This window comes from Dreissena polymorpha, chromosome 10, assembly GCF_020536995.1.
Source record: "Dreissena polymorpha isolate Duluth1 chromosome 10, UMN_Dpol_1.0, whole genome shotgun sequence".
Lineage (NCBI taxonomy): Eukaryota > Metazoa > Mollusca > Bivalvia > Myida > Dreissenidae > Dreissena > Dreissena polymorpha.
The window spans coordinates 46549647-46576690 of NC_068364.1; the positions used below are offsets into that span (position 1 = coordinate 46549647).

The window sequence follows — 27044 nt, forward strand, 5'->3', positions numbered from 1 at the left end:
TGCCCATTACGGGTGCGCTATCTTAATTTTCTTATTTAAAAGCATGTGATAAAAAGATCTGACACTCAATGTCATATCATACCATATTTTATTAAACTCGTAACTCGCCAACGGCTCGCTTACTTACAAAATTCCTGAACTCGTTTAATAAAATATGGTATGATATGACAACTAGTGTCTGATCCTATATATACCTTATACCAAATATGTTACGACTAAATAAATATTATAAAAATTATATCAACAACGAAATGATACGTTATTATTGTTTGTAATATAAAAAAACATCTTACAAAAAGACAACAATGCAAATAATTTGTTTTACGATATTATGCAGACGTTATGCAGATCAAACATTAAATTAAATCAATAAGCAAACAGTCAAAACAATGAGGGTGTTGAGTATTTAAGGCATGACGAAATGGTTGCGAAACTTCAATTTAATTTGACTTTACGGCTGATCTGTATTGAGGGGGTTCAGAAGTTTTCAGTTTTTCACATATCTAAAAACATTATTGATCAGTTTTATTAACCGTCAATTTAATTTTAATTAAAGGTGTGAAATGCGAGTTATGGCTAGTCATAGAGGAAATACTAATATGACTTATACTATGATATTTTGTTGGTATAGAACTACAATTCCTATTGCAAGAGGCAATGTGTATAGGACATACACATTTCATTTTATTGTTGACGTCAAGTAATTTAAATAAAATAAAACAGTTTTAACCCTACGGACAGGCAGGAATAAACGAACAAGTAATAAAGTTAATCCTATAGGGCAGTACAAACAAACTGTAAACAGTATTACTTAAGACAACGCCTTCACAATGTAAATATATATGCAATTGTTATCAATTAGAGAAAAATCCCAAATATTAATTATGCATTTTGGAAGTGTTAATATCTAGTCTAAATGTCTAAATTCTTTCGACAGTTGCTCGGAGCTGTAAAAGTTCCCTGAGAACGTACTTACTACGGACATACGTGTTTGTTGCAGTTTATGGTCACTCTCATAAAATAGTATTCTTGCTGCAAAATTATATAGCCTTAACTAACACATTTGATTATGGATGAAAATATTTAATTTCGGTAAATGTTTATACGAAAAATCGTGTGTCGTCATTTCGTGTTGGCGTTTTGGCGCGTTCATCTAAGCAGGCTCCCACATATCGGACGACAAATATAATTATATTCGTATCGGCGCTCTTATTTGCTGTTCTTCCAAAAACGTGAACACGTCAAATGTTTTAAATTTCATAAAGCGTTTTTTCCATAAGTTTAAGCGTTTATTCTGTTTGGCGCCCTTCAAACCGACAAGAACACCAGTGCCACGAATCTTTGCCGCCAACACGCCACTTAAGGTCCATCGTAACGAGATGTTTGAGTGCAATGTATGTGTAGTTTTGGCAGAACATATTGCAACATGAGTAGACTACACAGTCGTATATGAAAAATAATGAATATATTTTTGTGTAAAGCGGAGTCGTTTAAAAAAAATATCACGATGGTAACGTACACGGTTGTTGTTTAGTATGAGCAATTTAATAAAATGTAAAATGTAAGTTATATTATCACCTAGCTGGACAATATTACTGCCATAAGTTGACCTTAAAACATAATTATATTGCTGACTTTGTTTCTGTTTTACTTTTCTAATATCGCATAAGACACATCGTTACCTTTGTGGGATTCATGGAAGTTCAAACATCCGCTCTTTTGATTTTCATTGTGTTGTATTTAGATATTAGTAAAGGATTTGTAAGATATTTTTCTGACTAACTAAAATCTATTTATATCAACGAACAAACGCTTTTTAAGATATGGGGCAGATTGACCGCTAGCATTACGTACTTACATAAAAGTCACAATATGGCGACAACCTTAGTTTGCAGTTCAGCAATGCATCAACTGTCAGGTGACCGCGACAAACTAATGGTGCCTGTGCGTACTGCACTCTTTTCATGAAAAGCATGCGTTTTTTGTATGCGTGTTCTTCGACAATTGTCCGTTTTTTGCACATGACAATTTTTCATCATAGCTGTCAAACGGTATCTTTTAGATGACATTCAGAATATAATTATTGCGCTTAAGACGCCGGCACTTAAAACATTGTACACCGATATTACGATATATAACTGTTCAAAAGTTATATTGTGTGCTTTTATATATACATAAGCTTTGGACTGAATACGTGTTTTATACGTATAATATAAATTCAGTAGTGCAAATAAGTACGTATTATTGCTAATCTGAATGAAAGCTTATACAATTTTACTTTGTGTGCAATTGTAGATATTAAATATAGTTTAATAGCGATTGATTCGGTGTATACGTTTGTATACAAAAACATGTTATTTTCTCTCTCTCTCTCTCTCTCTCTCTCTCTCTCTCTCTCTCTCTCTCTCTCTCTCTCTCTCTCTATCTCTCTCTCTCTCTCTCTCGCTCTCTCTCTCTCTCTCTCTCTCTCTCTCTCTCTCTCTCTCTCTCTCTTCTCTCTCTCTCTCCTCTCTCTCTCTCTCTCTCTCTCTCTCTCTCTCTCTCTCTCTCTCTCTCTCTCTCTCTCTCTCTCTCTCTCTCTCTCTCGCATCAGTTGAACGATAGTGCATACCCGCTTATAAAATGCGAAGTGTACGATTTGCAGATTGAGATTTATTACATTTTAGTTCAAGATAAGTATTGATGCAAAGCATCAAAGGGCGTCGGGAATTTCAGTGTAAAAGGCACTCAATGAAGTTACATGGAACGAATTTTTTTTCTACTGTAAATATTAATATATTTGCCGATTATGTTAAACAGAATAGAAAAATATACTGGTATAACCATTATCTATGATTTTGTGTTATAACTCCCAAATAACCATTATCTATGATGTTGTGTTATAACCCCCAAATAACCATTATCTTTGATTTTGTGTTGTAACCCCCAAATATTTCATAGTTCATTTTAATTACATTGCTTTTCTTTTTTACTGGCATCCGTGTGCAGTGTTCATTAATGGAACAGAACTGTGTAGGGTTTAAAAAATCTGCTTCATCTTGTAAGCGTAATTTCATATTTTTCTCAACTTCAAGGGGAGATGATTCTGAACTTATTATTACGTTGCTCATTTACGATAGGGGTTGAGAACTCATTGATATGAAAACACTGTAAAAGTTTTAATGTGTTTACGAACCCCCACCCTCTCACACATATATTTCATTGGCATAATAAAAAAATTGGTTACAATAAAACAGCATATTTATTTAAAATAAAATGGCTACATCAAAACAAAAAGTTAACATAGAACACAAATGAAATAATTTGATTCTACTGGGGCTCGAATCTTGGGCCTCTCACATGCGAAGCGAGCGTGTAACCACTACACTACGGAACCGCTTGAAAAATCACCTTCTAACTAAGATATTAATAAGCTATTAATAGTCGGTTTAAATGTAAACCCGGACGTTTAAACGCTGGATAGTGAGCGGGGTTAAAGTTCCATACCAAAGGGTCCATACCACTGGCAAAATACGGGTCAGGTCCGCGGCCTTCTATGTGGTTCTAAAAAATATGTAGGAGGACTTGATAGTAATGATACTGGGGTGCTGTGCTGGTGCTTCTTATTGATAAGCGGCTGCTTCCTTTATCAAGACTCGTTATTACAATTAATAATACGTGTCGCGCTTTGCGCTATACAGCGCCTTTATTAGTAACTAGGTGGTTGCTAGGATAGTGGAACAAAGAAGGTTTTAATGTGTTTACGAACCCCCCCCCCCCACCCTCTCACACATATATTTCATGGGCATAATAAAAACAAAAAATGGTTACAATAAAACAGCATATTTATTTAAATATTAATGTCTACATCAAAACAAAAAGTTAACATAGAACACAAATAACATAATTTGATTCTACTGGGGCTCGAATCTTGGACCTCTCACATGTGAAGCCAGCGTGTAACCACTACACTACGGAACCTTCTAACTAAGATAGTAAGGTAGTGGGAGCCTAATGGGTACTTTTCCAGAAACACTCTTTGTTATTATTTCCACATAGTAAAATGTATATCACAACTAATTGCAACTAATTGCAAAATTTTAAAACTTTTTACCAGCCGGTTAACTTTTTATACTTGGTTGAATAAACCTACCCCTTGACTCGGTTGGGCGTTTTCTATGGATTTACCCTATATCCAAAATCTATAGTTTATTGTAATGGGATATACATATATTTTTACAATTAACTTAATAAAAGTACTCGACTGGATTTTGTTAGTTGATACAGAATGACAAAAGTATCATTGAAATCGAATTGTGCCTTTGATGTCCAATAATATATGCACTCTGGATAAAATGGCAAAAACGACAACACATGGTTCAGTGACAAAAAACTTAATTTACGTTTTATGTCACTTGTATGTCACGTGTAGTGTGATGAAATGCATATGTTGTACATATTTATTTAACACAACATACACACTGAATGAATTTCAGGAAGTTTTACCGTTCCTATCTCAAGAAATTTTACTTTGAGTACGCCTAACCCAATTCATTTTCTAACAATGAATTTAAGTATAAATTTGTATATCACTTCTTGTTGGGGGTTTTCTAGTTGCTTATAAAAAGCTACAGTTATAGTACATGACATTGAAAGAAATTTTGCTAAATTTGAATTAATATTGATATAACAATACATTAATAATACAATCTTAAGGTCACATAAAGTCAAAAGGCAACATATGAATACAGGCGCAGTTCACCACACAATGTCAAAGTTGTCCCAATATTACGTAGCATAAAGATGTATAAGTTATCATGTTTCTTTAAACATGCAGCACAATAATATACAACTTATATTTTGATAAAAACAGCCAGATCAATGACAACTAGATGTACATAATTTAGTATCAGTATAAAGCCATTACGTGATTTTGACTGGCCGCGTGTCATTTGAAAGCCATATTATCTCGTTCCGTCACTATTCGTTACTGAAAAACTGACTGATTTTAGGGACCACTTCAGATAAAATATTTTTTTGCGTTTGTGACTTTTGGTAGTCCCTCATTGTATTTAGCAATGAAAGTATCCCTAAAGTCACCCTTTCCGGAACTAAAAAATATGGCTTTCAAATTACACAAGGCCAGTCCATATCCCGCAATGTTTTCAGCTTTTGGTCGCTTTAGAGTTCCTCTATGCAACATCACGTCTAACAATCTAATGTTCTTTGCCTTTAAGACTTTTCATGACTTAAACAAACTGAATTATGGATTGCAGTAACAGTAAAGATGTGAGCCATATTGTCAGTATTTTTATATGTTTTAAGCAAAAATCACAGTGCTTCAACATCATCAGGAGCACGGTGTGCGTTGCATGTTGCCTGGAGAACACGTTCACTAGATCTTCCTGTTTGTGTGACTGTCCAGGATACGATTTTTGAAAACCGATAGAGTCAACAAAACTGCTTACACAATTACAAAACGTTTCAAAACAGTGTGTGTTAAGCAATGCACTAACCAAAACCGGAAAATCAAACCTGCGCCCATTATGAGCAACAAAAATGTCCTTGGGAAACTTTGCAAGCCACGTCATACAATCATGTAGAGAAGTTTTAATTGATACACTATAAACACTTCCACCATTTAAACGCATTATGCCATGATCATTAACAGAGATGCCAATCACTTTCTGAGCTTCGGAAGAAATTGGCACTGTTGTCTTCACATATGTCGAGAATTTAAAACCCGTCTTCAAATGCACAGCAGCAATCTGAGTAATATCAGGCATTACTGTACCTCGAACTGAAATACAAAACTAAATACACACAATGCTTATATCATGAATTTTATAATTCCCCTTTAAGTTTCATTCTGACGCCGTATATGATCGTTGGTTATGAGAAAAATCAATTTTCAGCACAACAAGCACATTACATATTGACAAGTCGTTGAACTCAAATTATCGCTTGTGAAAAGAATTCACCATTTATATGAATAGCTCAGAATTTCAATATATACCTATGCTCCTTCATAAGATTTATTACTAAAAGTAGTGAATTTATTTTAAACAATTGTAATATTTGGAATAGCTTTTAATATTTATAATAACAATCACAAATATTTTTAATAATGATCCTGCCCTGGGGTTCTAACCAAAAATCTTTAAAAAAAAAAGTAATTTCACAAAACTATGAACACAGTACCTTTAATTAAACAATTATGATTCATGTTCATCTGGAATAGGAAATAAGAAGAAAGTTGATGAGAAAAAATACTAAAATTTGGCACCAGAATAGTCAATAACATCGTATTAAAAGTTAGTTTTTACACTTACTCCATTTCTTTCTCATAAGCATCAATGGCAGCCTTGTTAGACGACGCAGTTGAGATTTTCTTGATGGCCTCCCCAGCACGAGCCTCCTTCTTCTTAAGATTTCTATTTGCAATAAGAGTTATGTTTAGAGTGGTTAGGAAGTTATTTACCTTCACCGGCCTGCCCAAACTGACTCTCATTGCTGAAAAGAGAATTGAAAATGATAAGAACATGAAAACGAAATAAGACCGTAGTTACTTAATAATGCCGTCACAATGTATTTTCATAGAATCCATTCGTATCATCATTATATTATTAAATAACAATATGATGGACACCGGAATGTTTTTTTTTTATATTACACGATAAACAAAGATTCACTGGGAATGACACTTGGAATTTTAATTGGTCTGAAAATGTGTTAGAAGTCCAAAGATCACTGGCAATTGTACAGTGATTAAACATTGAGAGAAATGGAAGGTTGGAAAATGAAGACGTGTATACCTGTTCCAAGCTTGGTATTTACGTCAAAGCATGGCATTCCCCTGATCTTGAGATGGTGCTGCTTTCCATAAGCAACACGGTTGACTTCTCTACAATCAGGGTTTTCACAAACAACGTACAAATAACCACTGAGGCCGTTTTGTAGTTCGCCAACAATGTTATATATGGTCAAAGGAATGAGACACAGATTACAAAACTGACCATACTGTAATTTGTTTAGCAAAACCTCCAGCTCAACGAGTCAATCAATCTTCTTCCATCCCCAACCACTTCTGCTTACTCTTTTCACGCCATTTAGCAAAAGCAAATAGCTTCTGCCTGAGTCATTTTCACACAAATCGCCATCACAGAGCTCGGTAAATGAACAAGTGTTATCGTACACAACGTTGTCGATCGGTGTTTTTTTTCTTTTTCGCTCGCTTTTATTTCGCACTTTCATTTTGCAAAGAAAATGTCAACAAACGTGTCGTCATGAACACAAATATTTTATGAAACGAATTAATTTAACTTATATTTGTATTGTATAGTTATAAAATCTTAAAGAGATAAGCAAATTTAAATCTTAAATAAAAAAAATACAAATTTGTTTCGTGTATTTATTATAATTTCCGTACTTTACCGTAGATATCGCTTTTAGCCGAAACGCTTTCCGAATACGGCGATATCGACCGACTATTCCCGATCTCATTAGGCACCTAATGCCTTAATAAGTGACTGTCGTGTAACGGTTATCAATAAAGCAATTAACCGTGTAATCGCTGTCGTCTTGTAAAATTGAAGAAAATCCGCGTTAACCAAAACTCGAAGAGCAAAAGTCTGCGCTATTGTTAGAAAACCACAAAATAAATATATTTTGATTATGTTTTGTTTTTATACAAAACCAGAAAGTTTCACCGGTTCCCGTATATGCCCAGTCCCTGTGATCTTTTATTATTGCCCAGTTACTGTGATCAGTTATTAATTAAAATAATTAGCTTTGCATTATTGGCAATAAATGTTGTAGTAAATGTAATATGCACAAATGCAGTACTTATTTACACTCATTTACACAAACAATCTCCACTATACAAGATATTCTTAAAAAAATATATACATTGATCCGTAAAATAACTTCTCCTCCCATAAGCGAAAAAAAAACGGATTTCATAATAGTCGCCGCGCTTCAGTGCGACGCCAATGACTAAAGCGGGGATTCTCTGCGGGAGATACGCGCATAGTTATCAATGTCAAGCTGAAAGGTTAAAAACGATGTGTCTAAACTTGTCGTGGAAGATTGTGTTATCTGTTATACCTATCGAAAAAATATGACATTTCTGCAGTGAAATAACAGCAGTAAAAATACACAAATTGTTATTTTTACAGGTGAAAATAACACATTTTTTAAACTACTTTTCTATTTTTTGATAATCATATCAAGATTTTTTTATCACGAGTGAATTAAAATCGGTATTGCACCGTATCCAACATTTTTTTTTATGCTTTTGTCACCGTTTATTTTCATTGTAAAAGAGTTTAACTGAAGAATTTCGCTGGAATAGTGACGTCATTTTGTGCATTGAAATGTATTGTGGCACGCCAAGGGAGAAAGGGTAACTTTTCAGCAAAAGGGAAACAGTTTTTAATTATTTTCTTGAAAAAGGGGCATAAAAGAAACAGAAAATGTGTCCATGTCAGTGTTAGATCGTTTGTTATTTCACTCCTGGTCACAGAACAATAATATTTTCACTCGTGAAAATATATTGTATATGATAACTCGTGAAATAACAAACGATCTTACACTGACATCAAGAAATATCTTTTATTTATAAGCGCTGGTTGAAAAGAAAATGTCGTTAATAAAAGTTCAATGCGATTTTGAATAATATATTCGTTTAATATGCAGTAATCGTATTATTTTAAAATAAGTTTGGATGAGTTTGATAAGTACTCACTGCAAGCAAATTTCTATTTAGTTAACTACAAAAGTGTGCCATTAACTGCTTTTGAAGAACAGTTCTTATGCAGTTTGATGATTTTTTCCCATCCAATAGATTTTCTCCAAAATTTATATTTAAGGTAGCGCACCTCTAATGGGCACATATCCAAACATAATCTAATTAATTATTTTCTTAATCAGCATCATTTCACTGAACTACATGCAAATTTGTAGGTAGGCTTTCCATGCTTTTTAAAAAAATATACCGATTTTTTTCAAAACCACCCCCACGCTCGGCTTTTGTCCAGTTTTTTTCACCCCTGGGGTATATAAAAGTTCCATAATTCATTCAAATTTCCAAATATGGGCATGCAGTTGTTGTGTACAGATGCTGTAAAGGTGTTTAAAGTTTAAACAAGATGAAATAAGTATTCTTTTACAGACATTTATTTTTTACAAATTTTTATCTATGGAAGAGCGCCATGAGATGTAAGTGATTTCAGCCAAGTAAAAATTGGGTCGGTTAAAAACAAAGTGTCATAAAATTCAAAATAGTATCATTTAAGTCATATTTTAAACTTAGTTTTTATAGAAACACTATATACAGCAAAAATACCAAGAACTAGACAGATTTACCGTTTACTTTTTGATATAAAAATAAAAATGCAACATGCATGGTTCGTATTTTCAACAGTAAATCACCCAATTTCGCCATAACGTTGTTTTAATTTTAAAAATTGAAGAATGTGCATTAAAATTGCAACATATTTAACAATAAATATAGCTTATATGCCATATTAAATCAAATTACGTTAGAAAATAAATAAAACGCGTCGCAAAAAAGTATACGTCGTCGGCAGGATTCGAACCTGCGCGGGAATATCCCAAAAGATTTCTAGTCTATCGCCTTAACCACTACCACCTAATAGTAGGCTCTTCAACCTTCGAAGAAATCGCGGGAAATCATTAGAGGTGCGCTACCTTAAAATATATATACAAATACTATATGAAAAATGAAATAAAATATATTGTAACCGGCCTTGTTTTGATTTTATTCACCATTATATAACATGTACTTTTTCAATAAAATTGAAAAATCTCTAATTGCGGAAAAATAATTAATAACCTATGAAATTGGCAACATGTTATATAATCTAAGATACATCATATACAATATAAATAAACCACACACTACCAATACAATGGATTACACAAGTTAAATTTTAAGAAATGTTTATTTTTTATTTTTATGTCGCCCAAAAAAACGTATTTTTTTAACTATTGTAACCACATTAATGGAATTTTACATTTTTCTGTCAAATAGAATTCTGCTCAATTATGTTCATCTACGTATTGTCATCATAAAACACAAATACAAAAAGGGAGTCACCGCACTTTTAACAGAGATTTCTTGTATTAACTATCCCTTCCGTCTACGTCAAATTTCATAAAATACAGCAATTAGCCAAAACCCAAGTACCGGTATTTAGATTGTTAGAAATATGCATAAACATAAGAAATTGTTTACAATCTTAACTGAGATCAAAACAGCTTACCAAAAGGCATTAATAAAAAACAATATTTAATCACAAACATAACACCATACAGTATCAAAATCGACCTTAATCATAAATAGCTTACATGTACTTTTTTCACATATTTCGGCATGTTTTGAAGTTTGTAATTAGATGCTTAAAATTGATAAATGTAAACAACAAGACTAAAGAGCTCCAGTAAAAACCAAGAATGAAATTAAAGAACGAAAACAAAGTTAAACAAAAAGTTAACCCCACCTGGGATCAAACCACTGACACTTGTATAATGAAGGTTACAGTATACTAAATACTTGTGGTGTTCAATGCTATACCCTCTAAAAAATGGAACGTTATTTATTTGAAGACACAATTCTCTCTATGGGCACTTGCCATGACTTTATTTGTAGATATGTATGTGTGCATGTGGTAGAGAAAACATTGTTGTATACTACAAATTCAGTGTTTTGCTTTTAGGTTGGAGACTACATGAGACTTTTACAGATGGCGGGAAACCATCATCAACTGGAGTTATCCCGGAAAAAAGATGGTCTTAAAACAGTGACCGTTGATTCGCGTCAGGTTCTTTCTTACATACTGCATGACCTATCTTTGTTATTGTTTAAATCAATTCGGCTTGGAATGCTCTTTAAGAAAAGGTATGGATATGAGGGTGTCTACGCCAAAAGTTTGACTTTATTTTTCGTTGAAGTTGTTGGTTTTACATTGAATTTGATAAGGAAATCTTTTGGTATATTGTGACCTAAACTAGCTTCAGGTAAAAATTAAATATTGTCTGCCAGTGCAAAATATGACTGGGAAAGCTGGTTTTTGGTCATTTCTTAGCATAAGAGAAGAATATAAGTGCATTAAATAAATGAATTCAGATTATTTCACCTGGAATAGTTGTTTTTCAAATTGACCCCTACCCTTATATAGCCAAACAAGGGCTAACTTGCTTTCCGTCTTAAATTCAAACGCATATTGGTTGACCGTGTAGCGTTAATGTGCTACATCAAGTCAGAATTCAACGCCAGGGACTCCGTGATCAAGTAACGTAACAATAGCTTGTGCGTAAAGCATGAACATTCAAACAGAGCCCCATTTCACCGACATGAAATGGCGGACATTTTTACAGTTTGGACAGCGCAGCAGACGCTTAACTGAGCCAGCCTTCATATTTAGTACAATCATGAATATAACAAGCTTTATCACTTCATATTATTCATAGAATTACACTTAAAATACATAAATGCATGTTTTTTTCATTTTATATCTATTTCTTTTGGGTATATTGACTTTTTCAGGTACAGAAATGTCTGCGACTAAGCCGAGGGCCACTGGTCAGTGGATAAGGGTTGTTGATGGCAAAACAGGTAATAATACTAAATAATTATCACGTACACAGGACAATAAGCATATTTATGATGCTTAAGGTGTGAAATACTGTCATAATCAGGTTTGTGGTCACTCAAACCCTTGTCGTCGTGCTATTCCCCGTGCAGTTTATATCGATAGTTCCGCGTCCTTACACGTAAAGCTCATGCTTTGTTGGCAGCGGAAGTTGGCACTTAACAGGTTTATCCTTGTTCCTGATCATGTATGCAGTACAGCTGAGTTGATTTGCTACTTGTCACCCTACAATTAGCTTGTGTTGGGTAGTTTTCTCCACAATATGTTTACAGTCATGGTAACGGCTTGAAAGGATGTCGCGTGCGGCTTAAACATAGGATTTTTGTAGCAAGTGTCCACTTCATCATTTACCTTAAAGGGATCTTTTTGCCAAAATTTGGCACTTTTAGCAACCAGTTTTGTTTTTAATTTGGTACATGATTCTCTTATTCAGTGATTTAATGGAAGTATTGACCTTATTTGCTTGTCTTTGCACCCAAAGGTGACATGGATCAATGATATTTGTTGTGTTGAGAATTCTGCGGGAAGCTGTGTCCCCAGAAGACGTACTAGAAACGCCGTTCAGGAAGCCTGCATTGATCTGAGCTGCCTTTCTGCCCCTATTACAACATGGAACCTCATTTGTAAGCGTATTATGCTTGCCTACATATGTGTATCTTGTTCATTTTAACCTTTGCTTCCAGTCTAAACCCCCAAAATGAGCATTTTTTTCATTCACTCGGTTATGAACGCCCATTTTGACCAGATTGCCACCATAAAAATAGTCAAAAGTATTTAATTTGTGCCCAAAATATGAAATTTTGTATTCTCTTGAACCACTAAATGAGAGCTGGTAGTTCATATTGACCATCTGCTGAAGTTTAAAGGCACCCATGACATTATATGCTAGAATATATCATTGGCAGCTGGTAAATAAATGGGCTCCGAGCGACAAGGCGCTTTCAAGATTTCACACTTTTATTGGTGTGAAACAACTAGTTTTTGGAAGCTGATTTATTTTTACACTTTAAAGTGACTTTGATCTCACATTTTGACTAATTAATTCATTGTCTTGGATGAAATTGGATTTTTTTCGCAATGAAATTGACTTTTTTGTGGTGATTTAAAAAAAATACACAAAAAAAGCATTATCAAAATTGCTTAGAGTGAAAATATCTAACAAAGTCATTCTTTTCTCACCACACATAAGCCCCACGGGCATGTTTATTTGTTGTTTTTTTTGTATTTTATCGCAGGTATAAAAATCACCAGCTTTAAATCTTAAAGGTTCATTTAAGTTTTAGAGGCTCAAAATGGCCTTCTTCGCACCGAAATCACCCGCGTTTGAAAATATGGAGCAGAATGGCCAAATAGACAGATAAACGAGCCAAACTTTATACATTGGTGCAATATGCATGGGAATGTAATAATATGCAAGAAAAAAACACATTTAAATCAGCATAAATTTCTCTTATAGGTTACAGTATACTAAATACTTGTGGTGTTCAATGCTATACCCTCTAAAAAATGGAACGTCATTTATTTGAAGACACAATTCTCTCTATGGGCACTTGCCATGACTTTATTTGTAGATATTTATGTGTGCATTTGGTAGAGAAAACATTGTTGTATACTACAAACTCAGTGTTTTGCTTTTAGGTTGTAGACTACATGAGACTTTGACAGATGGCGGGAAACCATCGTCAACTGGAGTTAAGCCGGTAAAAAGATGGCCTTAAAACAGTGACCGTTGATTCGCGTCGAGTTCTTTCTTACATTCTGCATGACCTATCTTTTTTATTGTTTAAATCAATTCGGCTCGGAATGCTCTTTAAGAAAAGGTATGGTTATGAGGGTGTCTACGCGCAAAAGTTTGACTTTATTTTTCGTTGAAGTTGTTGGTTTTACATTGAATTTGATAAGGAAATCTTTTGGTATATTGTGACCTGAACCTACTCGGTCATAAAAATCTGATGATACTGATAACAAAAATATTGAGTTGTGATAAAAGCATCATCGGTGTTGCTATAAATATATACTGGGTTAAATAAACTGCCGCAACACCCCTTAAACAACATTAAACACGAAGCAAGTAAATCATATGAGGAAATTAAAAAAATAGAGCGCGTATTGCGCAAACTGACCATATGGGGAGCGATATAATTTTATGAAAGTCATTCACGAATGAAACAATTAACATTCGAAATATAAACGAAAAGGCAATCAGAGTATCTAAATGTGCATGTACAAGAAAATATTTCATATGAAATCATCATGATTGTGGTGACTCAGAGATTTTAAATTGAAATTAATTTAGTTTAATTGCTATAAGGCGATATTTACATCCATTTAAACTAAAAGGTCTTACGGTTACACATTGGAACTAAAGAAATATGGAAGGGAAAGACCGCCAATATTATTTATCACCAGAAATGTTGCACGTGTTGAGTATTCAGCTGATATGATCCATGTTGCAAATATAGATCATACATACATGTCATATAATATCCGTTCGAAAAAAACAATGTTTGATATTTAATGTTTCAATTTTCAACAATGTTAATTTTTAAGGTGGAGACATCTCAAATGTTCATCTTGTGCATTCTTCAATTAAAACTGTTCAATGAATACAATATTAAATGTTCAAAATGTAATACATACATTTACTTTTATTTTTAAATCGCATACACAACGCACCAAAACTTTATCCCAACTCTAACGCTTCTTTACAAAGGTGAATGCTAAAGTATACAAGTTTGCAACAGTAACTTTAACAAACTTCCGATTTCCACTGTGAGCATGTAAACACGTCTACATGAGTCATCGCGTATCTTTACATCTTGCTATGTTACTAGTTGACATTTGAACAGTTGTATAGTCTGTAATCTATACTTAGTGGAAGCGACAAAATTATGTTTCGTTTAAGCCAGGAACCAATGCCGCGCTTACGGGCCGGGAACCATTGTAAATAAAAACAATGATTCTTCTGGTGCACAGGTGATGGACGCATGGCCAAGTCACTTTAACACTATCAATCTGTCATAAAACATGTTTGATCTGATATAATATATATAAGGTATGTATCTCTTGACACAGGAACATCACATACATCAACATTTTTAAGCCATTAAGTGCCCAAATGACAGTCGATTTTCGTAACCATTTTGTTGGGAAAGATTGTCTCGTGACGAAAAATGACCACGAACGGCTACTTGCCAACATTTACTACAAGAAAACACTTCTCGAACTCATAGAAATGCTAGGTCAGCTCTCGTCAGACCGAACGTTCAGTGCCGATTTTTACAAGAGAAAAAGTATCGAAATACCCCAGCTACCCCCTCAAAATATTTAATTGAGCAATTTGAGCAACAGTCATTTAGTGCAATTTTAACTATACTAAAACCTTTTATGGTTAAACCTGGGAGGTTAATGAAAGTTTGCGTTTTGATTGCGAAGTCGATGATGCAGTTGTATTCATGCCAGTGTGTCAGTATGTTGTTTTCTTCTGAAGCCGGTCTGTAAATTGACTGTTATAACAAAACTCTTAAGGGAATCATCAACTTAAATTGTTTGTTGATAAAACAATGTAGTTCACACAAAATAAACTATATTCAATGTGTTTTTGACGAAACATTATAACACAAATCCTCGCTGTTGCATGTGCAAAGTGAACAAGAGACACAAAATACATCCGTGTAGGAATCTTTGTGACGGTGATCTGAAAAGTGTGTATTAGTTTATTATACGGATGATGTCTCAGACATGAATACAACAAATAAACATCTAATATCCGATGCACCAAATATCAATTTTATTTAAGTTCAATAAGTAATGTTCAATTTTAAGATAGTTCTGCAGATAAATTGCATACTTACTGAATGTAAGCTGCAGAACGTCATGCAAACTGACCGTTCATTACATATCATATCTCTCAAATGTCATTTCCAGTTAAGGGCAGATTACTTAGTTTTATCATTGAATGAATTTCCGATTGCATAAATCTGTTCTAAACAAACGATGAATACAGACTATTTGAGCTTTTCTGAAAGGATCTCTGATGATCGTGATGTGGAATAATTGTACCTTTGTTTTTTCTGCGTTGCATTACTAGTTTTATTTTCATTTGCATTAAGTCTTGAAGACTCTGGGCCAGATTTCATCGGGTAAAGACTATGGGTTTTGGCGAGTTGTTACTCGCCAGAACTTGCCTGGTGTCGTGTAAATCTGCCCACTAGTAGATCTATGTCGCAGTGTTGTCTTCTTTTGTCGCTCGAACTCGTCAAGAAGCGGCGATAAACTTAAACCGTTCAAAATTGTCGTCTCTTATCGTACGCGTAGCGAGGGCACGTCTCAGGACACTCGTGCACTCTCGAACACACTTCTTATACACGTTCCTACGTTCCGTAGAAATAAGCATCCTGTTGGTATATTAGTGCATAACACGACATTGGTGTGCTTTGGGGTGATCGCCAACGACATCTGCTCATAAACTCGAGCACAATCGTCAACACTCGATCATTTTCGATGTCAAGTCTTCTATCTTCGATTGATATACTAACATAAGGAACATATTAATATATATATTGGCTGAGCTCGTCTAAATTTTCGTGTCAATGTTGAAGAGAACTGGAATAAATGTCGTCCTTAAACGACCAGTTTGTTTACTTTACGGCGAGTTAAAACTCGCCTGAAGTCGTATAGAACATGAAGCTAAAATGCGTCACAGTCTAACATGACGTTAAGGTATGGCTATGGCCAGTTGGTTTGGCTAGGTTATCCTAATTGGGACTTTTTTTTAAAAAATTAGTGTAATTGTGAGATATATTGACTGTGGTAGGTCTGAAATCGTCAAAGCAAGTGGATAAAAAAGTATTCTTTTTTAAAACAACTTAAGAAGTGCGTTATTCATATCAGTACATTAGGAGATATTTCCAATCATGGTGTTTCATTCTATGATGATGATGATGATGTTGATGATGATGATGATGATGATGATGTTGATGATGATGATGATGGTGGTGGTGGTGGTGGTGGTCATGGTGTTGGTGATGATGATGATGATGGTGATGATGCTGCTACTGATGATGCTGCTGCTGCTGCTGATGATGATGATGATAATGATGATGATGATGATGATGATGATGATGATGATGATAATAATGATGATGATGATGATGATGATGATGATGATGATGATGATGATGATGATGATGATGATGATGATGATGATGATGATGATGATGATGATGATCATGATGATGATGATCATGATGATGATGATCATGATGATGATGATCATGATGATGATGATCATGATGATGATGATTATGACGATGATTATCATGATGATCATGAGTTCCGGTTCATCGAGTATATTCTTTTCTTGATCTGACAACCCCCATCAATTTGTCTTCAAATATTTATTTAAATAACATTCGGTAATATGCACGTCGGTGTTCTTATTGATCTTCTTTAGTCTACGGTCGAATACAAACTCCGTAGGGTACGGCTACTTAAGAATTGCTTGGCATTATTAAACTGTATGTCAATAAATTACCAATTATATTTACGAATGTTCTTTAAGTTTGAGAAATTTATTTGAACATAAAATTCATTGCACTTGTTTTGCCACGTGTTGAAGTAATACAATATTCAGTTAATCTTTAATGGGATGTTTAATTGAATTTTTCGGTCCTGGCATTTGCATTTTATTCGATCTATTGAAATTTAAACAAATATATCAAGGGATGAGTTTGTTTGAATTTGTTTGACTAGTACTCGTCGTAAGCAGTATATTTATTAAGAACTTTAATGTGTCATTCATTAATTCATTTTTTAAAAATAAAACATCAGTTTCCCGTAAAGTATTTCAGATGGGGTAATCACGCGTTGATCTAAAGGAAGTCAAGATGGCGACGTCCGTGCCAAAACAGGTTTTGTTCGCCGTTTAATACCCTTTATTGATTTGATTTTATTACTTAATGTCGCTCACTTTCCAGCCATAGCAGCAAGAAAGTGATAAGCGTTTATTTAGTAGTAATATTCGCTCTATATCTCGACATTACCCTCCGCAACATTTCTTAGTCGGAGCGGTTCGCCATGCAATTTGTGATCATTCCTTTGGTTTCACTTATTGTATAACTCTCCTGATACAAAAAGATACATATTTATTTTTTTAAATCCGTATACGAGTATTTTTGTTATATTTATATAGCGGTCTGGTATGGAATAGACGTCTAAAACCTGTATAATTAAGTTTCATGAACCAGAATTGTGCATGATCTTAATGGGTTTCAGATTTGAAATGATCGAAAAGTGGTCCCGTTTATAGAAAAAAAGAATTTTTCATTTGATACCGTATTTTTATGAGCTCATTTACCTCACGGTATTCATAAAGGTAGCAGCTATATGCGTTTGTGTGCGTTTGTGTAAATTGGTTGGTAATTAGGCATTTATATAATACGTAATGCATGGCAAAATTGAAATGTCACCCTTAGTTTTTTTTATTTATTTTGCTAAATTTTGCTAAAAATATTTCACGTAATGTTTAGAGGTAAACACGTAAATGATGTTAATAATGAACACACTTTGTTTTCAAATATTAAACCGAAATTTCCAGGCAAGTATTGCAAATAACTCAAATACGACGCGTCGTTGTACTAAGTGTGGCCAACAGTTCCATACAAGGAGTGGCTTCAGCCGTCATGTAAGACACTACAAAGAACAAGCCTCATACCGGTGTTGCAGGAAGATGTATTTTTACAAGGACAAACCAATTGTGCACATATATTGCACACCACTAATCTGTATAAGCACAAACAATCAACAAAGCACTAAACACATATGCCGAACTGTTAAAACTTTGTATCTTAATTTATGTTTACTGCTTATTAATTAATCGACCTCTTATATATTGTTGAATGTTATTGAAAATTGTGATTATTATTGATCTCTTATACATTGATTTATGTAATTTAAAACTGAGATTTAAAACTCATCTCATTTATATATTGATTTATGTGATTTCAAACTGTGATTTACTGTTATAATATGCAATTGACAACCAATGATACTCAACTATTGTTTGAGGTCGTGTCAAATGTTTTCAAAACTTCTTGTCAGTATTTAATAGAATTTGTCATCAGTGTTAAATGTGTCTGAAATGCTACCCATGATATAGCTTTTTGTTTTTCATATTTGTTGTGAATGAAGAGACGATTTAAAGTAATAATTTATGATGGATTTTTTCTTGATATATAACTTACACAGGCAAAGTGATAAGCGTTTATTTCGTAGTAAGAATATTTATGATATAAACATGTATATATAAGCAATTTCAACAAGTTCAAAAACGTGCAATAGATTGTTCTCATGACCCTTCACTTTAGATAGTTTTTTCACAACTGTTGGGGTTAGGCTGCGTAGTCTTGATTCAATACCATTATTCTATTCATTTGACACGCGGTCTTCTGTGACATATAGAAGCTGTGTTTCTAAAGGTTGCAATATCGCCTTCGTATCTGGAAATCTGTCGGTATTTAAAGTATTTTATGGCATTCTAGGGATAACTCTTCAAACTCGTTACCACATACATTACCTGTTATAGTTATTTTGTCGCTTAATCGCTGTATTTCTATATTGGCAGGTGATACTAAAGTTCTTGCAGATTTGAATTTCTTTTTTGAATGAGATTTGATAGATAGGTGTTTATGATGGTATACGATAGCCGTAAATGGCGTGTGTTTTGCCTTCATTGGAGAACTTTGCCGTAATCGTTATCCAGGCGTCTTCGCAGTGGATGATGAACCCTGTCTGGTTTGGATTTTTTTGTCGGAACTTATACTTTTGAACATGGCTCTTCTTTTGTGCCATCGAAATAATTAAAATGTTTTGATCTGCAATCAGTTGAACAAATAATCCTTAATCTCGTACAGGGAAATGTTGATGGTATTTATTGTAAGATAGATACGTTTTGTCGCAATAAACTCGTACATTTAATTGCATTATTGTTTCCCAAACAATAAGTAATTTTACCCCTTAAGCAACAATATTCCCATTTATTTTAATATAATAAATTTGCCATCTATACGCCATTTTAAATTGTACTCTTATTAGCAACTGATATTGTAAGATATTTTTAAAACAAACATTTGTGTGAAAACAAAGATTTCTGTATGCCGAAATTCATGGATAATAAGGTATAAGGCCAAAGATAGTATAAAGTATGTCCAAGTTTTGGTTTAATTTGAATAAACTAACCACAGATCGTTTTGTTTTAATGTATAAATGACAAAAAAAGCATCTTTGGTAAATTAACAATCGCACATGGCGACATTCATATATAACATACTTTATTAATACCCTCATCATGAAGCCTCTTCAGTATACACGTCTGTAAAATACTGCTCCGTGTAAAATCCATTCGTACCAAGAGCTCTTCGTAAACTTTATAGACTAGCACTGTACTCCATGAACTTACCTTTTGCATGTCTAGTCTTTAAATGACATTCTGAAAACTCAATTAATAGTATCAGTAATTAAGACCTCATTAATTATAACTCTGTGTAGGTTTCTGATGACTAATTAAGTAACATGTTTAAGCTAACGCATTGCATTGAATGATGAAATGTATATGAACATATAATGCATGCATAAAATAAATTGTACCGGGTATTTGTGTAAACTCAAAATATGTATTTGTAATGGTGCTTAATATATTACAGACAAGAACAATTTATAAGTAATTCAAACTTACATCTCATGCAGTTATGATTCTTGTGGAAGCTATTTGATCAGTCATAAGATTTTCTGTAAAAATGATAAAAAAGCTGAAAGGCAGGAGTAATTTTGAAATTTATAGGAGCGTCATTAAAAAGTTATGTTTGGTTTTCGTTGATAAGAGATGATAGTTTCGTCCTAGTTAATATATATTTAGTTAAAATACTTCTATCACGTGCAGCACCAGAAAATTATTTAACGAGCTTTTGTTTTTTCGGCTGAAATCAGGATCCCTTTGTGATCATCTCAAAAGCGAGACCCATTAAGATCGTGAAACCTTTTAAGTTCTTACTACTTAAAAAACGATTCGTACACATCTATTTTTACCAAACATAGAAAGAAACATTAAAATAATACTTGTATATAGGTTTTAAATAGAAATATTGATGTGGTTGTATGCAGGAGAGCAATTTAATAAATGAAACCCAGCCAAGATCACAAATAACATTGCAAAAGGCTCCCGCTAAAAAAATTGCGGAGGGTAAAGTCGAGATATAGTGCGAATATTACTTCTAAATAAACGCTAATACTTGCTGCTATTGCTGTAAAGTGAGCAACATTAAATAATAATTAAAAGTAATAAAGGGTACAAAACGGCGAAAAATACCTGTTTCAGCACGGATGTCACCATCTTGACGTCCTTTAGATCATCACGTGATTACCCCTTTCGTATTTGATTCAAAATAAAATGCATCAAACACTAAATATCAAAGAATTTGTTTTTTAAAGACATTGAATTTTAAAACCTTATTTTGAAACATGATTCGAGGGAGTGATTATTAATATCCCTTAATTATATCATATACATAAAACTTAATAAATATGTATGCAAATTATATCGGCACAAACATAAAACTTTATTATAACGCAATATACAACAAATCTTACAAAAAGACAACAATGCACATTTTTGTCTTATGATATAATGCAGGCGTTATGCAGATCAAGCATTAAATTAACCAATAAGCACACAGTCAAAAACGATGAGGGTGCTGAGTATTTAAGGCATGACGAAATGATTGAGAAACTTTAATTTAAGTTGACTGTATGGGTGTCTGTATACAAGGCGTACAGAAGTTTTCTTTTTTTTTTAATATCTAAAATCATTATTGAACAGTTTTATCAACCGTCACTTTCTTTTCTAAGGTGTGAAATGCGAGTTATGGCTAGCCATAGAGGAAATATAAATAAGACGTATTCTATGATATTTGTCGGTATAGAGCTACAATTCCGATTGAAAGAGGCAATTTGCATTAGACATACACATTTCATTTTATTTTTTACTTCCAATCAACAATTTTAACCCTGCGAACAGACAGGAATATATGAACTTATAACTTACCCCTTAGAGGGCAGTAAACAGTCGACAGTATTACTTAAGACAATGCCTAAACAATGTACATGTCTATACAATTGTTATCGAGAACAATCACAAATCTCAACTATTCATTTTTGAAATGCTCATGTCTAAATGTCTAAAATCTGTTGACAGTTGCTCGAAGCTGCGCAAGTTCCCTGAGATCGAACTTACTACGGACATACGTGTTTTGTGCAGTTTATGGGCACACTCAAAACATAGTATTCTTGCTTCAAAATTCTATAGACTAAATTCACAATTTTGATTATGGATACAAATGTGCAGTTTCGGTACATTTCGATACGAATAATAAGACACGCGTCGCCATTTCGTCTTGGCGATTTGGCGTCGTCCTCTTAGCATGCTCCGACAGATCGGACGACACATATCGTTATTTTTGTATCGGCGCTCTTATTTGCCGTTGTTTCAAAACCGTCAAAATGACCAATAATTTAAATGTGATATGGCGTTTTTTTTTTTAGTTTAAGCGTTTTTCTCTTTGACGCACAAAAAACCGACAAAACAATACGACGAATCTGTATCGCCAACACGCCACTTTAAGTCCATCGTAACGAGATGTTTGGGTGCCGTGCTGTCGATTTGGCAACAAAGATTGACACTTGAGTAGACTACACAGTCTTATATGAAAAATAGAGAATATGCATTTTTGTGTAAGCGGAACCGGTTACAAAACAAAATCACGATTGGTACGTAAAATGTTGTTGTTTAGCATGAGCAATTCAATTACGTGTAAAATGTAACTGAAATTATCACCGACCTTGGCAATATTACTGATATATGTTGACCCTAAACCATAACTATGTTTCTGACATTCTTTCTTGTTTACTTTTCTAATACTCGGATTGGACCCACTGGTACCATTGTGTAGCAAGTCCTAAGCGAGTGTAAGTACCGCGATTTTATGGCAGTTCAAACACCCGCTTTTTTATTTTCACTGGGTTGTATTTGGATGTAAGTAAATGATTTGCAAGATATTTGCCTGTCAAAATGAAGTTAAATTCATATCAACGAACAAACACTTGTGTAGTGTATGGGGCAGGATGATGCTATGCTCACGTACTTACGTAGAACTAAAATATGGTTTCAACCTTATTTTGCTGTTCAACAGTCTATCAACTGTCAGGTGACCGCGGCAGCCTAATGGTGCCCATGCGTACTGTACTTTTTCATGAAACAAGTGCGTTTCTTTTGATCTTAATGGGGCCTTTTCACAGATTTTGGCATTTTTTAACTTATTCATTAAATGCTTTATAACGATAAATGTAAACATTGGATCGTAAAAGCTCCAGTAAAAAATCAAGAATAAAATTTAAAAAAGGAAAAGAACATTGCCCGGACCAGGTTTCGAACCAGTGACCCCTGGAGTCCTGCCAGAGTCCTGAAGTAAAAACGCTTTAGCCTACTGAGCTATTTCGCCGAGTACACATAGTTGAAGTATTTTATACCTTATATAAGCAATCTTCGTAGTTTCACAAAATTTAACGACAAAAACAGAACTCTCCAAATTATTCAATCGTTTCGCGTTGCAACGCTTTATAATTTTTAGGTTTTAAAATCGTCAAAAAATGCATATAATGGCTATATTAGACCATGGTAAATGTTCAGTATTACTGTTTCCTCACAAATATCATAACTAAAACGAAAATTTGCGAATCTGAAACAACTTTTTTCAATTTTGTCAATTTACCAAAGCGTGAAAAGATCCCTTTAAACCCACTTGATGCTTACACTATTTTCTTTCTTTAATTTTAAAGACACACTTACATGTACTTCAATTTAACTTTAATCCTTTGCATAAAACAATAAAGTTACAAAGATATGAACCTCCAATTTTGGTCATCCTTCTCTTTCTCAAAATTTATTAAAAACCACACTATTTTTTTGTAAAGACTTGTGTATCAAATGCTTATCATTCTTACCTAAAACATGATTAAGGAAACCGAAATATTGACACAGCGAGTTATTTTATTCTTATGGAAGATTAAATTATGCATGACAAAAATACAATCGGAAATATTTTTTAAAATCTTTTGATGCTTTAAAAAACATTTTACTGTTAAATAAAATAACACTTCTGACTTGTCGTCATTAAAATCCAGAGTTTGAATGTAATTACGTTACACGAGATACGCATTTCATACCATATACGAACAAAGGAGACATAACAAACTTAATTTAGTATAAGCGACACGCTTACCTAAATTTAAACTTTAATCCAATTCTTTAAACAATAAAGTTGCAAGATACAGTAACATGCAAGCACTTCCATTTTCTTTTTTTTTTGCGTTCCATTTCTCAAAATTTATTTAAAACCACACTAATTCTTAATAACATTTGTATCAAATGCTAACCATAACAAAGCCGTAATCCTGTCGCTGTGAGTTATTTTATTCCTATGAAAATTTAAAATATGCATGACAAACACAAAATCCAAAATAATTTTGGATTCTTTCGATGCTTTAAACATATTTAACTGCACGACCGACTTGTAGTCATTAAAATCCAGAGTTTAAATGAAAATACGCCACACAAGATATAGATGTATTCCATATCATGTGTGCTGAAAAAAGGGGCAATTATACACTAGGCTTACAATGCTCAAACCAAATGGTTCCAAATTGTTGCAAACAAATAAACATTCACATTAATCAATTATAATTACAAGCTATTTGTTTTTGTACTGATATATATTCAATTGTGGTGTGGTCAACCGGGATCACCTATGAGAGAATCAGGTGAACCAACCAATGCCCTTATCAGACATCAGTCTGAAATTAATGTTACTCAGCTTTACATATTCCGCTTATTAAATCTTGACAGCACCTTGTCAAGTTGACGATGCTTAGATTTGAGAAGTTTATGATTTATAATCATCGAGGGGTGTATTCCAGACGTAAAACATTGTATCATTATATGGAAAACAGCTGCACAACTGTATGCGAAAAGGTAAAACAGTATATTATATCGAGAACTTACTTGCATAGCAACGTCCGAAATGTGCAACATCCGACTTCTATTTCGATAGTCATGAATTCAAGATATAATGTTAACTGAACTGTTGTACTTTAAGAATTCAACTATAAAACTTGTGTTTTGAAAAAAAAAATAAGCAAAGCAAACCAAAAACTTACCCTTTTAATGGCAAAACAATAAATTTATCCAATATTCAACACATTTCCATTAAAATTATGCCCTTGAACTTTAAGGTCACAATATACCAAACGATTTCCTACACAAATTCAATGTGAAATATAAAGAAGTGCAATAACTTTAACACAAAATAAAGTCAAACTTTTGCGCATAGACACCATCATACCCATACCTTTTCTTAAAGAGCACTCCAAGCCGAGTTGATTTAAACAATAAAAAAGATAGGTCACGCGTTTTGCAAGAAAGAATTCGACACGAATCAGCGGTCACTGTTTAACAGCCATCTATTTACCGGCTTCGTACCAGTGGATGAGGGTTTCCCGCCATCTGTCAACGTCTCATGTAGTCTCCAACCTTCAAGCAAAAGAGTGAATTTCTGTTAAACATTAATATTTTCTCTCCCACATGCACAAAGAAACATTCTAAAATAAAGTCATGGCAAGTGCCCCTACAGAGCATTGTGTCTTCTTATAAATGCTGTTCATGTTTTTAGAGAGTATAGCATTGCACACCAAAATATTTTAGTATATTGTAACCTTAACGGTTGATGGTCGTTTCGTGCCACTACCAGTTCGTGCCACTGATATTTGTGTTGTTTATTTTTCAAGGTAAGTTTCGTAAGAAATAAATGTGTTTGCAAACTTTCACGCATGGTTCAAGATGTTGAAATGAAATTGGCAGATAAGGATTCAACTATGAATGGATTCGTCATTAAACCTATTTCCTTGAAGTTAGGAAGTCAGACCTTTAAAGAACGGGTTTATGTGGCACCGATTAGTAATGATATGTTGTTTGGACATGACCTATTACACCATTTAGGAATTCTGCTGGACATTGCTTCGAATACTTTAATACTGAACGGTGAAAGAATACCTGTGCATTGTACTTTAAAAGAAAGCGCACCCACCGTGGCAAGAGTGACCATTATCCGAAGAACAGTAATTCCACCGAATACTGCTGTTCGATTGAAATGTGCGATGTCATCGAAGCTGGATAAAGATTACTATTTCCAACCGAATGAAGACTTGAAGCTGGTTGCACCCAGGGTGGTAAGGAAGAAAGGGTAATTAAAAAAAAACTCCATAGTTTGCTTGGTAAATCCCACAGACAATTACCAAACTTTGAAAAGGGGCAAATTAATAGGACACGCCTTTACCTGTACCACAATTGATGATTCGGGGGAAGATGACATGGCACAAGAAGTCAATTGTCGTCAAATGGACATAAAGATACAAAAGAATGGGATGTTTTCACATTCCAGCGAAAACAGTGCTGCACCAGAAGAGAATGGGAAGTTTTCACATTCCAGCGAACACAGTGCAACCGAAAAGAATGGGATGTTTTCACATTCCAGCGAACACAGTGCAACCGAAAAGAATGAGATGTTTTCACATTCCAGCGAACACAGTGCAAACGAAAAGAATGGGATGTTTTCACATTCCAACAAACACAGTACTGCAAACACTACAACAGTTCCAGATCATCTTAAAGATGTGTACGAGGCATCCTGTCACAAGTTAAATGATGAGCAGAAGGTACAACTTGCAGGACTTCTTATAGAATTTGAAGATGTCTTCGCGAAGAACGGGTTTGACTTGGGTAATTTTACCGAAATTGAACATGCAATCGATACCAAGGATGCTCTTCCATTTAAGCAAAGAATAAGAAGAACCCCAGCTTGCTTTGCAGGGGAAGAAGAGGCACATCTTCAAACGATGTTAGACGCTGGAGTAATAGAAGAGTCTTCATCAGAATGGGCGTCTGCTCCTGTTTTGATAAGAAAGCGTGATGGAACTGTAAGATGGTGTATAGACTACAGACTACTGAACAACGTAGCAGTGAAAGATAGTTTTCCTTTACCATTGGTAAAAGACTGCTTGGAAACAGTATCCGGTAATATTTGGTTCTCCAAATTAGATGCCAAACTAGCATACTGGCAAATAACCAAGTATGGCCTCTATCAACATGTCCGGATGGGTGTTGGATTGACGAAAGCCCCCGCAACGTTTTCAAGAGTCGTCAATCTGATATTGTAAGGTCTCACGTAGAAAGCAGTCCTTGCATTTTTAGATGACATATTGGTTATGGAAAAAATCTTTTACGGA

General features: G+C 34.0%; 1 protein-coding gene across 2 annotated transcripts in view; it reads left to right on the forward strand.

The window, feature by feature from the left end:
- Positions 1-27044, forward strand: part of LOC127847456 (protocadherin Fat 4-like) — a 303771-nt gene that overhangs the window by 128205 nt on the left and 148522 nt on the right. The window lies entirely within an intron of this gene.